Raw genomic sequence first — 13,840 nt, 5'->3', positions numbered from 1 at the left:
ACACAATACATGTGAAGACTGTGGCAAAGAGCTTGGATCCCAAATGCCCCAGAACCAAAGGCAGGGATGGAGGAGAGGCCAGTCCCTCCTGCAGGCAGTGCCTCTTGATTTCCCCAGGTCACTGACACCCTCAGTGCTACTGGGCAGGGGCACAGCACCTGCACGAGGCCACTCTCAGCTCCATTCGAACCCTGCAGGATTCCCTGAGCAGGTGGATGAGAAAAACACCCCTAAATAATGCAGGATAATGAGCTGCACACTTGTACTGTACATCCTCCCCAGGAAACGTCCAGCAGAATTACAGGACTATGACATCAGTAAAGCCCTTTGAAATAAAGGCTTTTATGGTGATTTCTTTCCTCTGGACACCTCAGAAAGCTCCCGAGAAATGGGTATGGTCTTCTCCTCCCAAACACCTACAGATCCAGAGGCTCAGCAGTGAGATGTGAGACGTCATCGTGCTGGCCAGAGCAGAGCCCACAGCTGCCAAGCCCCAGACCAGCACATGGCCCTGGGGCCTCCCAAGGATGGGCCAACATCTTGCCTTTGCTCTGAGCCTGCAGAGGACTTGGAGACAGCTCTGGTACGTGCCATGGGCCAGCAGCTGCTGCACGACTCTGCTGTCCTTCAGGCTCTTGTCATGTGTCCAGTTGCATCTCCAGGATCTCCTGGGAGAAGCCTGTGAGATCTCACTGCCAAGTCACCCTGACAGGCTGCCAAGGAAGGGTTTTATTCCCAATGCACGGTCTAACCCTCCCCCGCCAATGCATCTTGTGTTGTTTGTGCTTGTCCTATATATTTAAATCTGCTTCATCCAGACCCATCCCAAACTCTGGGCAAGAGGACAACGCTGAAGTCATCCAAGCGCTGGAAACCGTATCAGGAACACAAGATCCTCCCACCCCACCCTGGAGGATCCTCCCACCAGCACCACCCACTTACATGTTTTTCCTCCCTGTTCCAAAAGAAAACCTGGCAAAAATCGACCTTACTCAGTGTCCAAAAGGTCAGACAAACCCTGAACCAGAAGGAAACCGAGCTCCGGAGATAAGAGCTTTCCTCGGGCTCCCTCCATGGCCAGCCCTGCTGCTGCAAGCAGGGCAGGGCTTTCTCCAAGGGTCCCTCTGGTGCAAGCAATTGGCTTTCCGGAGGGTTTCATCACCAGTTAAAATCTCTGTCTGCATGAATTCCAACTGATTCAGTCCTCCTGTCAATGGTGAGAATGGGACTGGTCCTGCAATGCCTCCCCGAGGTATGGGATGTTGGGAAAACCCACAAGTTTGATGGTTTGATGGCATGATCCACTCCTGATGATTAACACACTCCACTCAGCTTGGTCAACCACCTGCCAGAGTCTGAGATGTGCTGTGTCTAAACTGATTTGGCTTTGGAGAGAAAACCTGACATTTTTAAGGAAGAAATTCTTTCCTGTGAGGGTGGGCAGGCCCTGACACAGGTTGGGCAGAGAAGCTGTGACTGCCCCATCCCTGGGAGTGTCCAAGGCCAGGTTGGATAGGGCTTGGAGCACCCTGGGCTGGTGGAAGATGTCCCTGCCCATGGCAGTGGGGTTTGAATGAGATGAGATTTAAGGTTCCCTCCAACTCAAACCATTCCATGATTCTGAGTGCGCCAAGGCAGGAGGAAGTTAAGGCCACACTGGATCTCCAGAGAATGTAGATGATGGCTCTGAGATGCTCTGAAAACCTCAGAAGGGCTGGTGAAAGCACCAAGGTCTCATCATCCCAACCACTTCCCTCACTGGGAACACAACCCTGCCACAGTAGGAAAACAACGGCAAGGGAAAGGGTAAGACTTGGCTCTTGTGCAAGAACTACTGGGGAAGAAACTGACCATTTACTGTGGTTTGAGGAGTATTTGTGCAGAAATGCAATTTGTGCAGGTGGATGTAGCTCCTTTCTCCTCCTCTAGCTTGTTTTTCAAAGCAAGAGTTCCCCTTCATTTGGGATTTTCAGTGATTTTGTATACCTGTTCCTTTGGGATCCCATTCACTTGGTATCCCCAATCATTTGCGATTCTTATTCATTTGGCATTCCCATTCATTTGTGTTCCTGTTCATTTGGGCTCCCACTCACTTTGGATCCCCAGTCATTTGGCATTTCCCTTCATTACGATCCTGTTCATTTGGAATCCCATTCATTTGGAAACCCATTCATTTGGCATTCCATTAATTTAGGATCCCAATTCACTTGTGATCCTCATTCATTTGGGATCCCATTCATCCCATTTCCATTCCAGTTCTGGGCAACCTGTGCCAGAGCTTCTCCACATCCTCACAGTTTCCCTTGGTATCAAAGCAGGACACAGAGAGTGGGAGAAAAGCAGGAAAAGTGGTGATTTCCCTCTTCTTTCTCCCCTCTGTTACAGGGAAGTAACCCACACAAGATAAAAGAACTTGGGCTTATTTCCATGACCATGATTGCCACATGGATGAAGCTACAGGAGATGCAAAACCCCCTTGGGATGGTGGGATGATCACAGAATCATTCGGGTTGGAAAAGACCCTTAAGCTTATCCAGTCCAACCATCAAAGAGGGTCCCTCCTTTGCTGAGTCAGCAGCCTCCGATGCCCTGGGATCACATCCACGGGCAGGCAGCTCCTGCCTTTAAATCCCCCTAGATACTACATTTAATAAGTTCATCGATCCATGGGTGGATTACAGGGGGAGGAAGGGTTGGCAAGGGGAGATAATGCTGGATTTCCCCAAGATTTCCTGAAGAAAGCTGGATGCAGGCAGTCCATGCAGCTCCTGAGTTTTCAAGGCTTTATTCCTGCGAATGCCAAAAGAAACAGGACACTGGGAGCATCACCCAAAAACCCCGGGAGCTGCTCCTCTGACCGGCAATCCAGAGCTGCTTCATCACCTCAGAACGGGACCTGGAGCAGAGAGCAGTGCAAGGGGAGGGCTGTGCCAGCCCTGCTCCCACCTCCTGCCGCTCCACACTCCCTATTCCCAAACGCAGCATCCATAAATGCCAGCGCTTCGTCGTTACCCACTCCTTAACATGAAAGGCCTCCAGAGTCCTACCCCAAAGCCAGAGAAACCCGAGTCTCCCTTCCCCCTCGGCTCCCTCCCTGCTGGTTTCGGAAACGGAGAGGAAATACTTGTAATGTTATCAACATAAACACAGCTCTTGGCTGGCTGCAACATCCTGCGAGCTCTGCAGAAAAACAGCCTGACGTCACGGCGCCGGCTCTGCCGAGGGGAAAGGAGCTGCTTTTGGCACTGCTGCTCCGGAGGGTCAGGATGCTCAGCACTGTGGCTTCACCTCTTACCACTTTTCCCAAAAATCAGCGTTAGAAACCTCAATAATTTGCTGCTGGTGTGCCCAGGAATATCATATATATATATGAGTGTGTGTGTATATATATGTGTGTGTATATATATATATATATGTGTGTGTATGTGTATATATATGTATATATATATACACATATACATATATATGTGTGTGTATGTATATATGTATATCTATGTATATATATGTATATGTATGTATATGTATGTATATGTGTGTATATATCTATATATATAGACATATATAGATATATATATAGATATATTTATCTCTATATAGATAGATTTATTTCTATATATATTTATAGATTTATCTCTCTCTATATATATATTAATACATGTGGACTATGCTCTTCCATAAATGGCTTGTGATGTTCCTATAGAAAAGGATGGATTTTAGGCTGCAGGATGCGTGTTTTAAAATAAGCAGATCTTGTCAGGATGATTGATGCTGGAGGGGGTAAAAATAAAGGAAATAATCTCTTCACAAAGTAGTAAGTGGCTTCAAAATGTGTGTGCTGGAGCTCCAGGAGAGGTCAGGCTGCAGGATCACCTTGTTGTGCTTCCAGAATGCAAAGAATTAATATTTATTGCTGCAGAAACTGCGCAGATTCAACCCGGATACAGCCGTCCACAATCAGAGGCAGGACTTTCCCCCACCTCTGACATATTCCTAATTCCTGGAAAATGAAGTAATCTTTTTCTGTGTGCAGTGAGGAGACAGCCCAAATTCCATCTGGCTTTCTGCGACCCCAGAAATCCCTGTTGCCATCAGTAGGATGCTCAAGTGTTGTGGCTCAGCCATGACCACCCAACAGCTTCGTGCTGGCCCCAACTGCAGTGAAAAATGGCAATAATGTTCAGTTTCCTGCTTTTTTTTGGCAGAACTGGGAGCAAGGTTGGCTTTTTGAAGCAGCTCACAGTACGCTGAGAATGAACACAAGTAGAAAGGGGAAAAAGGTAATTTTTTTTATTCTTTTTGATGGCAGTGAGCCATCAGCATGGCTCAGCCACCCTGGAAAACAAACCTGCCAGTCCCTCTCCCCCTCCCTGCTCCTTTTAAATGCTGTTTGTGGACTGCCAGCTCCTCACTGGAGCTGCGATCCACGGCAAGGAGAGCTCATCCGATGGCAGAAGGGTTTCACCAGCACCGTCATCCCAAACCTCTTGTGCTGGATGGGATGCAAAGGATGTAAAAACACACATGGAATGGCCAAGGGCTGCGGCAAGTTGGCCATCACAGTGAGAGAAGCTGCTCAGTTTAGGGAGGAGAACGGGTTTTGTTGCACCAAATCGCAGTGACTAATTCCTGACATGTGTCCTCGAAGCTCAAACGAGGTCTTTGATGTGTCACTGAACATTATTCCCCCACCCCATCCTCTGCTTTTCCACTCTTGAACAGAAAAGATGAATCACAGCAGCCATTCACCCCTTCTGAAAATCCACTTCACAGTCTTCTTTTTTTTTTTGGCTTTTAAATAAACAGGCAGTTTCCACGCGAGCGGCAGACGCTGCAGGGAACAGAGCACCAGGAGGAGGATGAGCCTGTGGGAAGGGCCTGGAGCTTTGCTTTCTCCATCTGCCCAGCCTTCCACAAATCCCTGCTCTCCCACACCTCAGGATTTGCTCATGGTGTAGTTTGGGTTGGAACAGACCTTAAAGCCCATCTTGTTCCACCTCCTGCCATGGGCAGGGACACCTCCCACCAGCCCAGGCTACTCCAAGTCCCATCCAACCTGGCCTTGGACACTCCCAGGGATCCAGGGGCAACCACAGCTTCTCTGCCCAACTTGTGCCAGGGCCTGCCCACCCTTACTGGGAAGAACTTCCCAATATCACATCTAACCCTGCCCTCTGGCAATGGCAAGCCATTCCCCTTGTCCTGTCCCTCCAGGTCTTGTCCCTGGTCCCTCTCCAGCTCTCCTGGAGCCCCTTCAGGCCCTGCCAGGGGCTCTCAGGTGTCCCTGGAGCCTTCTCTTCTCCAGGTGACCCCCCCAGCTCTCCCAGCCTGGCTCCAGAGGAGAGAAGCTTCAGCCCTGGAAAATTTCCATGGCCTTCAGTTCAACAGGAGAACACACTTCTCTTCCAAGGAACATCATCATCATCATCCCTGCATGGAGGGAACCTGATCTTATTTCCACCTGGCTTTCTGGGCATCCAGAAAGATCTGGCACTGTTAGGATGACGTTAAAAGGGCTGGTCTGAGCCAGGATCAGCCTCTCCTGTGGATATGGACTTCAGAGAGATGTCACACTGACCCACATGGGTCCCACAGGGTCTCAAAGCACACCTGCAGCAGCAACGTGTGTGAAACCACCATGTGTGGATGTAGAGAAGATCAAGTGTCCACCAGTCTGATCCTGGAAGGAGGTTCACCAGGCAGGTCAAAGGAGGAGATCCTGCCCCTCTGCCCAGCACTGGTGGAGCCACACCTGGAGCGCTGGGTCCAGTTCTGGCTCCCCAGGACAAGAGAGACATAGACAGAGTGGAGAGAGGCCAGGGAAGGGACTGGAGCATCTCTGCTCTGAGGAAAGGCTGAGGGAGCTGGGACTGCTCAGCCTGGAGGAGAGAAGGCTCTGGGGGTCTCATCATGTCCATCAACACCTGCAGGGAGGGAGCAGAGGGGACAGAGCCAGGCTCTTCCCAGTGGCACCCAGGGACAGGACAGGGGACAATGGGCACACACCGAGTCACAGGAGGGTCCCTCTGAATGTCAGGGAATACATTTTGACAGTGAGAGTGACCAAGCACTGGCACAGGTTGCCCAGGGAGGTTGTGGAGTCTCCATCCTTGGAGATACTCAAGATTTGTCTGGACACAGTCCAGGCCAGTCAGCTCTGGTGACTCTGCTGGAGCATGGAAGTTGGATCAGATGACTTCCAGAGGTTCCTTCCAAAATCAATCACTCTGGGATCCTGTAACTGACTGTTCTGCAAACTCCTCAGAAAGCAAACCTGCTGGGATTGAAGCTCAGAGTCAAGTAAGGTCAAATCCAGCACTGAGCAGGAGATCCCTACACTGTGCAGGTTGTAACTCGGGATTCCACCAAATGATCCTCCAAAGGATCCTGGAGCACTGCAAGACCAAAAAGCCTCAAGACCCAGCAATTATTATCCCAGTTAGCAGACAGAAAACTCAGAGAATATCCCAAGTTGGAAGGGACTCACAAAGATCACAGAGTCCAATCCCTGGCCTTGCACAGGACATCCCAAAAATCCCACCATGTACCTGAGAGTGTTGCCCAAATGCTTTCTTGAATAGAAAAATAAACTGATGAGGTTTTAAGAAAAAATTACAGAGACAAACACCAAGGAATGTGGATGCTTAAGGAATTGGGACATGAAATAGATCAGGCTGCTAAAGAGACAAAGAAATGTTGACAGTGGGTACCAGGCATAGAATCACGGAATAGTTTGTGTTGGAAGGGCCTTAGAGACCATCCCAATCCCCCCAGTTAGTGCTCTGTAACTGTGGCATGTCAGACCTTAGTTTTCTCTAATATCTTGCTTTTAGGAAAGAAATCTGTCCCTTATGTTTTAAAACATAAAAACTAGCAAAGAGCTCAGAAACTTGATGGTCTCACACTAAAAATACAGAATTAAGAGCCAGGAGGTGTTGGCTCAATCCCTGGATATGCCAGGAGCAGATTAGTGGCACCTCTAAGACCAAGGTGCCCGATGATCTCCAGCTGCCCATGGAGCTGCATGGACAGACACTCCTAGGGGAAGAAATGCAAATTATTTTCCTGATAATAATTACCCTAATAACTCTCCTAATTATGAAAGTTTAAATTTGCCCTCAGCCACTCTTCTCTTCCAGTGCTATTGCTGCCTGACTGTGGGAGTATGTGCCAGTTGCTCTTCCAGAATAAACTGGGATGGGAGGGGGAATAAATTATGGAAGAGACAGAGGGAATGAAGAGCTTCTTGGACCTGTAGCAATGAAGAATGATGAGCTAGAGAGGGTTTCCTAAACGACAGAGCACTAAGGAGCATCAAGGTGGGATGGGTAAGAGCCAAGAGAACTGGAAGTTCTAAGGAGAGCAGTGAGCTGAGCCCGAGGGAGCTGTCAGGGCAGGGAGGAGGAAGCTGAAGGACCAACTTTGAGCCCCGACCAGGAGGAAGGTGCTGGGCAGGGAGGAGGAAGCTGAAGGACCAACTTTGAGCCCTGACCAGGAGGAAGGTGCTGGGCAGGGAGGAGGAAGCTGAAGGACCAACTTTGAGCCCTGACCAGGAGGAAGGTGCTGGGCAGGGAGGGTTTTGCTGCAGGTGAGGGATGGGTGGGGTGGCAGCAGAGGTGATGCGAAGGGGGGAGGGAACTGAGACCACCTCTGGAGTGATTAAACAGATCTGCCAAAGCAACACTCTTAGAGCTTGCAAAAACCCCTGGCTGTAGAAATCCATGGTCTCCTGATGTGCTTTCCCCATGGGATCAGCACTGCAGCTGCACCACAGCACTGGGAAGCAGAGAAGGCACAGGAGATGCTGGTTCAACTCATTATTCCAAATCACAAATTAATAATTAAATAAAAAAAAAAAGTCGAGGCACACAGGGATATATTCCCGTAAGTATTTCATTTTAGGGTGTCCCCTCCTTTGTCCCACACGTGTACAAAGCAAACACGAGCGCAGTTCAGATCCCAGCTATGAAAAGGACCGGCTGCTTTTGATGGAGGAGTCAGGGTGAGGGATGGCCATTATTTAGCATGACAACATCCCTACCTAGCGAGATGCCTTTCGGAGAGAGGAGAAGAAAAAAAAAAAGAAAGAAAAGAAACCCACACACAAAAAAATAAAGCCCTGAGATGAAGTCCCAAGACTGAGCCGCGGAGCTGGATCGTTCAGGCAGCGAGTGGTCAGAGCATCCTACTTAAAACAAAGGTGTCGGAGGGGATCACTCGCTGGCAGCCTTAAAATCTCGTTTACAGAGGCTGAGCTCCCATTCAAACGCGTGCGTCCGGTCATGCAGCTTAATCGCTGGTTGTGCTTACCCTGGAATCCACCCGGGCCACCTGTAGGTGCGGGGAGAGCAGCCAGCCCGTCCCACGGAGCAGCCCCCGGGCTACCAAAGTGCCGCGGAGCCGGAAAAATCACCCCCTTTACCTGCGGAGCTTCTGTACCGCTGCTCAGTTCAGCCCTGTTGCCACAGTAACACTTGTGGTTTAGCCGAGATCACTGATTATGAAACTCGGGGGGAAAAAAATAAAAAAATAAAAAAAAAATCAGAGGCTGCTAATTAGGATCTACTCCAGTTCTCCAAAAGCTCCGTATTAATGACATTAGAATTGCGGGCGCAGAGGAAAACAGATGGCAGAAAGCATTGCCTGGGTCAGCACCCACAGCCAGCAGCTGCTTTTTGGGGCTTTCTACACCCAGGTCTTGAAATTGAGTCTGCAAAAATCCCTGTAAAATTCGGCTCGTTTCCCTTGTCGTTGAACAAACGTGCAAGACTCAGTGGAACAGTCTTTACTCTTTACATATATTTGCATGTATCAGACTTGGAAGAAGAAAGGGGTTAGGACGAGGTGCAAATGGTGACAGCCGGAGCGGGGCCAGGGATGCGTCCCCTGCATCCCACTGTGGCTCTCCCAGTTTTCCAGAGAGAGGGAAGCCAAACCCGTGACTTTGGCGGTGGCTGCGAGGGTTTGTAAACGGGGTTTGCAAAGAGAAGGAACTGGGTTTTGTAGCGTTTTCCTCTCTGAGTTACCCCAGTGCTAAAAGCAATCCGAGGTACGTCTTCTGCTGCAAAGTCTGACTGGGAGCACTTGTGCTGCCAGACACGACTGTTGTTCAACACAATCCACAAATAGGCTATCAGAGAGTATTTCCAGGTAAAAGGAAAATTGCCTGACAGGTATTTCTGGAGCTGCAAAGCCCTGAGTGGTGATGCTTTAAAAAGTCAGCTCATCAGAAAGCCTGAATTTTTGCCATTCCTATTGAATGATGAATTTGTTGAGTGGATGAGATGGTGCTGAACAGGTGGGGCTGAGGAAAACTGAATTAATGGCTTGTATAGAGCTCATGAGAGCTTCTTACCCTGGAAGTATCCAAGGCCAGGTTGGATGGGGCTTGAAGCAATCTGGGCTGGGGGAAGGTGTCCCATGGGGAATGAGATGGTCTTTAAGGTCCCTTCCTACCCAAACCATTCCATGATTCCATGAAAATATGAATTAATACATTGTCAGATTCTGCATTTCTCCACCATCCAGGGCTGTTGGATGATACACAGACCATCTGCTTGACTTCAGTCAGCTCCACTGATGAGGACCAGAAGCTGCCACCTCCAAAGGGGGTGAAGGGGCTGAGAAATTAATTGCTGGGGAAAGCCACTTTCCTGAGCTCAGATTTGTCCTGGGGAAGGGCAGGAGCCAAGTGGAAAGAAACCTTAAAGACCATCCAGTGCCACCCCTGCCATGAGCAGGGACACTTTCCACTATCCCAGGTTGCTCCAAGCCCTGTCCAACCTGGCCTTGGACACTTCCAGGGATGGGGCAGCCACAGCTTCTCTGCACAACCTGTGTCAGTGTTTTACTACTCTCACTGTAAAAAACTTCTTCCTTCTGTCTAGCACTTGGAGAAGAACTGGGCAACCACCTTCTTTCCCCACTTTGAAAGCAGTAAAATAATTAGAGATGATTTTTTTTCTCTAGCAGCATCACCTAAAGCCTTGAAAGCACAGTGCCCTGCTCATGACTACATGAACCAGTGAATTCTCCCATTCACCACTAATGCTGAGAATAATTAAGTGCAGAGTTAATTACCAATAAATGTGATTTACTAGCTGGAAACACTGCAAAGGGCTGATCTAAGACACCCACCAACAACATTGTATGAGAACTGGCCAAGCACGAGGACATCCCAGTCCTGAGCAGACAGATTGCCATGTTACAGATAACAAATTAACACAACCAGTGGGATTCAGCTGCCATTGATGGTTTAGTTGGAGGCATTATTTCCAACCTTTTAATAGGCTTATTTAGAGGAATTAGTCCTCTAATGCTGTCTGCTCATGTGTCCTGTGTGGGGTGAGCCCATTTGATGTGACCCCAAAGACAACACCTGCTTTTGGGAGCATTTAGGGCAATTATTGCCAATTATGGGCATGGCAGGTGAGGGCAGCTGGGCAGGGAGGATCTGCCAGGAGGCATGAGGAGCTTTGCAAGGTGCTGATGTGAGCAGGAAGTTCACTGGGAGCATAAATATCTTGGCAAAAAAGAGCTGCTGCCCAGACTGCAGCCAAAATAGCCCCAGCAAGGAAAGGCTTTCAGGGCCAGTGGAGTTTTAGGGTGATCCTTGTTATCACTCACAGTTGGCATTTGGAGCAGATCAGCCTCCCAAACATTTCTTCTCATCAGCTTATGTTGAAAAAAGGACCAAATTCTGTTTATCTCCAGTGGCTTTATTCCACTTCCTACCTTTTTTTTCCCACTCATCTATTTTCCATGTATCTTCCCATCTGTCTTTTCTTCATCTATTTTCCATTCCACCTTCCATGCCCAAGAGGGGTTACCTTGTTTAAAGCAAAGCAATCTGTGGGCACAGGTCTTACGAGCCCCACCAACAAGCCAGGCATCTTCTATCATGCTATAGACCCATTATATATATTTATATGTGTGACAAGCAGGGCAGGGGGGGGTTGTGCCCTGTACCCCCTCAGGTGAGCCCCCAAACCCTGCAGAGCTGCCCCAGCCCTGGGCAGCAACAGCCCAAGGCCGTGGAGCTGCTGCAGCGAGAGCAGAGGAGGCCCCGGAGATGCTGCAGGGCTGGAGCCCCTCTGGGCTGGAGCCAGGCTGGGAGAGCTGGAGGGGTCACCTGGAGAAGAGAAGGTTCCAGGGACACCTGAGAGCCCCTGGCAGGGCCTGAAGGGGCTCCAGGAGAGCTGGAGAGGGACTGGGGACAAGGGATGGAGGGACAGGACACAGGGAATGGCTTCCCACTGCCAGAGGGCAGGGATAGGTGGGATATTGGGAAGGAATTGGTGGCTGGGAGGGTGGGGAGGCCCTGCCACAGGTTGGGCAGAGAAGCTGTGGGTGACCCATCTCTGGAAGTGTCCAAGGCCTGGTTGGACAGCACCCTGGGCTGGTGAAAGGTTTCCCTGCCCATGGCAGAGGGTTGGAATGAGATGATCTTTGATGTCCCTTCCAACCCAAACCACTCTGTGATTCTATGAATCTGCCATTTATATTGCTATAAACCTATTATAAACCTAATATAATAAAGCTATTACAAATTATATATACATTGCTATAAACCTACCATAAACTTAATATCACTGCTGTGAACATATTTCCTGCTGACACAAGATTATAAAAACTAGACCTAAACACCGGGGTGGGTACAAACCCCTGCTGATACCAAAACAAAACCTCATGTTCAGTAGTTCTGAAAAATATATAATTAAAATGCAGTTTCTTATCTTTGAAGTGATTAACCAACAGCCTGGGCCGACTGACTTTTAACCCTCCCATGTTATTCACAATTCATCCTCTATTTTCATCTCCCCAACAAAAGGCTGAACTCAACTGTATTATTGTCAGCCAGGACTTTTATCACCAGCCTTCGAAGCAGTCAAGGCTTGGGGCAGAACAATGGCTCTCACAGGAGAACAAACACAAGCTGGACAAAAATACCCTGTTGCTAAGGTTTAAACCAGCCTTTTTTGGGGCACAGCTGGGTAGTTGGGAATCCCAGTGCCACCAATATAAAAAAATGAGAGAGAAATAGGACTTGGAGAGGGGAAAATGACCCGACAATCAGCACCATTCTGGTTTTCCCTCCCTCCAGGATGGCATTTAGAGTTTCACTTCAGTGGGCTTTAAACCAAAGACAAGAGTCTGGCCCATGCTGAGAGGAGAGTTGAATTTGGAGGAGCAAACCCAGGGGTCCATGGAGATGATGGCCAAGTCTCCCACACAGCCACAGATGTTGGGAACGTCCAGCTGGGACCTCCTCTCAAGGAAAGCCCCAACCCAAACCACAACGATTTCTCTGATGAAACCCACCCCAAAGGCAACCACAGAGCAGCAGTGTGTGGTTTCTACATCCTTAGCCAAGGGAGCACCACCTGCTTCTGCTTTTGGGGTTTAGTAGAGAAATGTTCTTCCCCAGTGGTGGTTGGGAAGGAGATGGGTTTGGCCGTGGTGTTCTCCCCAGTGAGCACGAGGGTTTCCAGCAGCAAAGTGGCTCCAGAGTCAGGAGTGACCCAAGGACAGGAAAGCCACGACTGACAGCCCTGGAGAGGTGCTGTGGGACAGAAGGTTGGGTAAGGGAACAGCAGAGCCATTGTGGTCCAAAAAGGCCACCAGCCTCCATGGCCAGCCCATCCTCCTCCCCTCTAGATGGAGCTCCAGGAGAAGTGAGGTCCCTCCTCAGAGTGAAGGTGGACACATCCCATCACCTCCAAGAATAGAATCATAGAATGACAGAATAGTTTGGGTTGGAAGGGAACTTAGAGACCATCTTGTTCAACCCCTGCCATGGGCAGGGACACCTCCCACCAGCCCAGGGTGCTCCAAGCCCTGTCCAACCTGGCCCTGGACACTCCCAGGGATGGGGCAGCCACAGCTTCTCTGCCCAACCCGTGCCAGGGCCTGCCCACCCTCCCAGCCAGCAATTCCTTCCCAATATCCCACCTATCCCTGCCCTCTGGCAGTGCAAAGCCCCTCCTCCTGTCACCTGCAGCTTGGTGCTAGAAAAGAGGACAAGTTTGCCAAGGCCATATAATAAAAACCAGTAAATCATCAGTTTAATTATTCCTTCCTGCAACATATCAGTAAAACACCCATCATGGTAAATCACAAAGTACTGAGTTCTTCAAATAATATTCTCCTCCTTTGGAGGGGCAATTTTGTGCCCAAAACCTCCTCAAAAGGCTGGAAGAGCTGCTGTGATCAGGGGCACCACAGCAGCAGCAGCTGCCAGAAGGAAGGACTTCTCTGAAGTGTTTGGAGATTTTATTTAAACTGGGATCATAAATATGTTTGGATGCACCTGGGCAGACATGAAGTGATGAATCTTGGCCATTTAATGTGCAAAACAAAACACAAAGAGGGAATTTCAAGTTTCCTTGATGAGAGCAGAACCTGGACACACATGAAAGAGCAAACACGGTCAATGTAACGCTGGAATTCAGTTTTTATGACCCATTTTGCTTTTCTTCCAATAAACAAGATTTCCCTGTGCATCCATTTAAACATCACTGTGTGTCAGTTAGATTTTACTGATATGGAAATAAACATCAGGAGGCTATGACAGAGCTCAAATCCCCCTGTATTAGGCACCTAGATCAAAATTACACTGAATTAAATTAATATCAATCCCATCTGGAACAACAGAGCCCTCCACTAAATACCTTCAATAGCAACACAGAGGATAGACCGAGACATCCCCATCCTTGAAAGTCTTTGCTGTTCCTTTCAAAAGGCTTTGAAAAGCAGCTTTCCTACAAAAACACCCATTTCCATCACGCCCTAGAGCAGAGCAGAACACACACAAGGCTCCTCAGTGTCGCCGTCCAAGGCGAGA

The 13,840-nt window shown here is 49.1% G+C and overlaps 1 protein-coding gene across 4 annotated transcripts in view; it reads right to left on the bottom strand.

The window, feature by feature from the left end:
- The window catches only part of PTPRA (protein tyrosine phosphatase receptor type A), a 131,152-nt gene that overhangs the window by 24,961 nt on the left and 92,351 nt on the right, over positions 1 to 13,840 (bottom strand). The window contains exon 1 of one of the 4 annotated variants that reach the window (XM_071557063.1): positions 8,308 to 8,456. The exons of the other annotated variants lie outside the window; for them this stretch is intronic. The gene's annotated coding sequence lies outside the window, so the exon portion shown is untranslated. Of the gene's footprint in view, positions 1 to 8,307; positions 8,457 to 13,840 lie in introns of those variants that run through there. 4 annotated transcript variants of the gene reach the window in all.

This window comes from Pithys albifrons, chromosome 5 (genome assembly GCF_047495875.1).
Source record: "Pithys albifrons albifrons isolate INPA30051 chromosome 5, PitAlb_v1, whole genome shotgun sequence".
Lineage (NCBI taxonomy): Eukaryota > Metazoa > Chordata > Aves > Passeriformes > Thamnophilidae > Pithys > Pithys albifrons.
The sequence above is the reverse complement of the archived record's forward strand: the minus strand, read 5'-3'. Positions and strand labels throughout refer to the sequence as shown.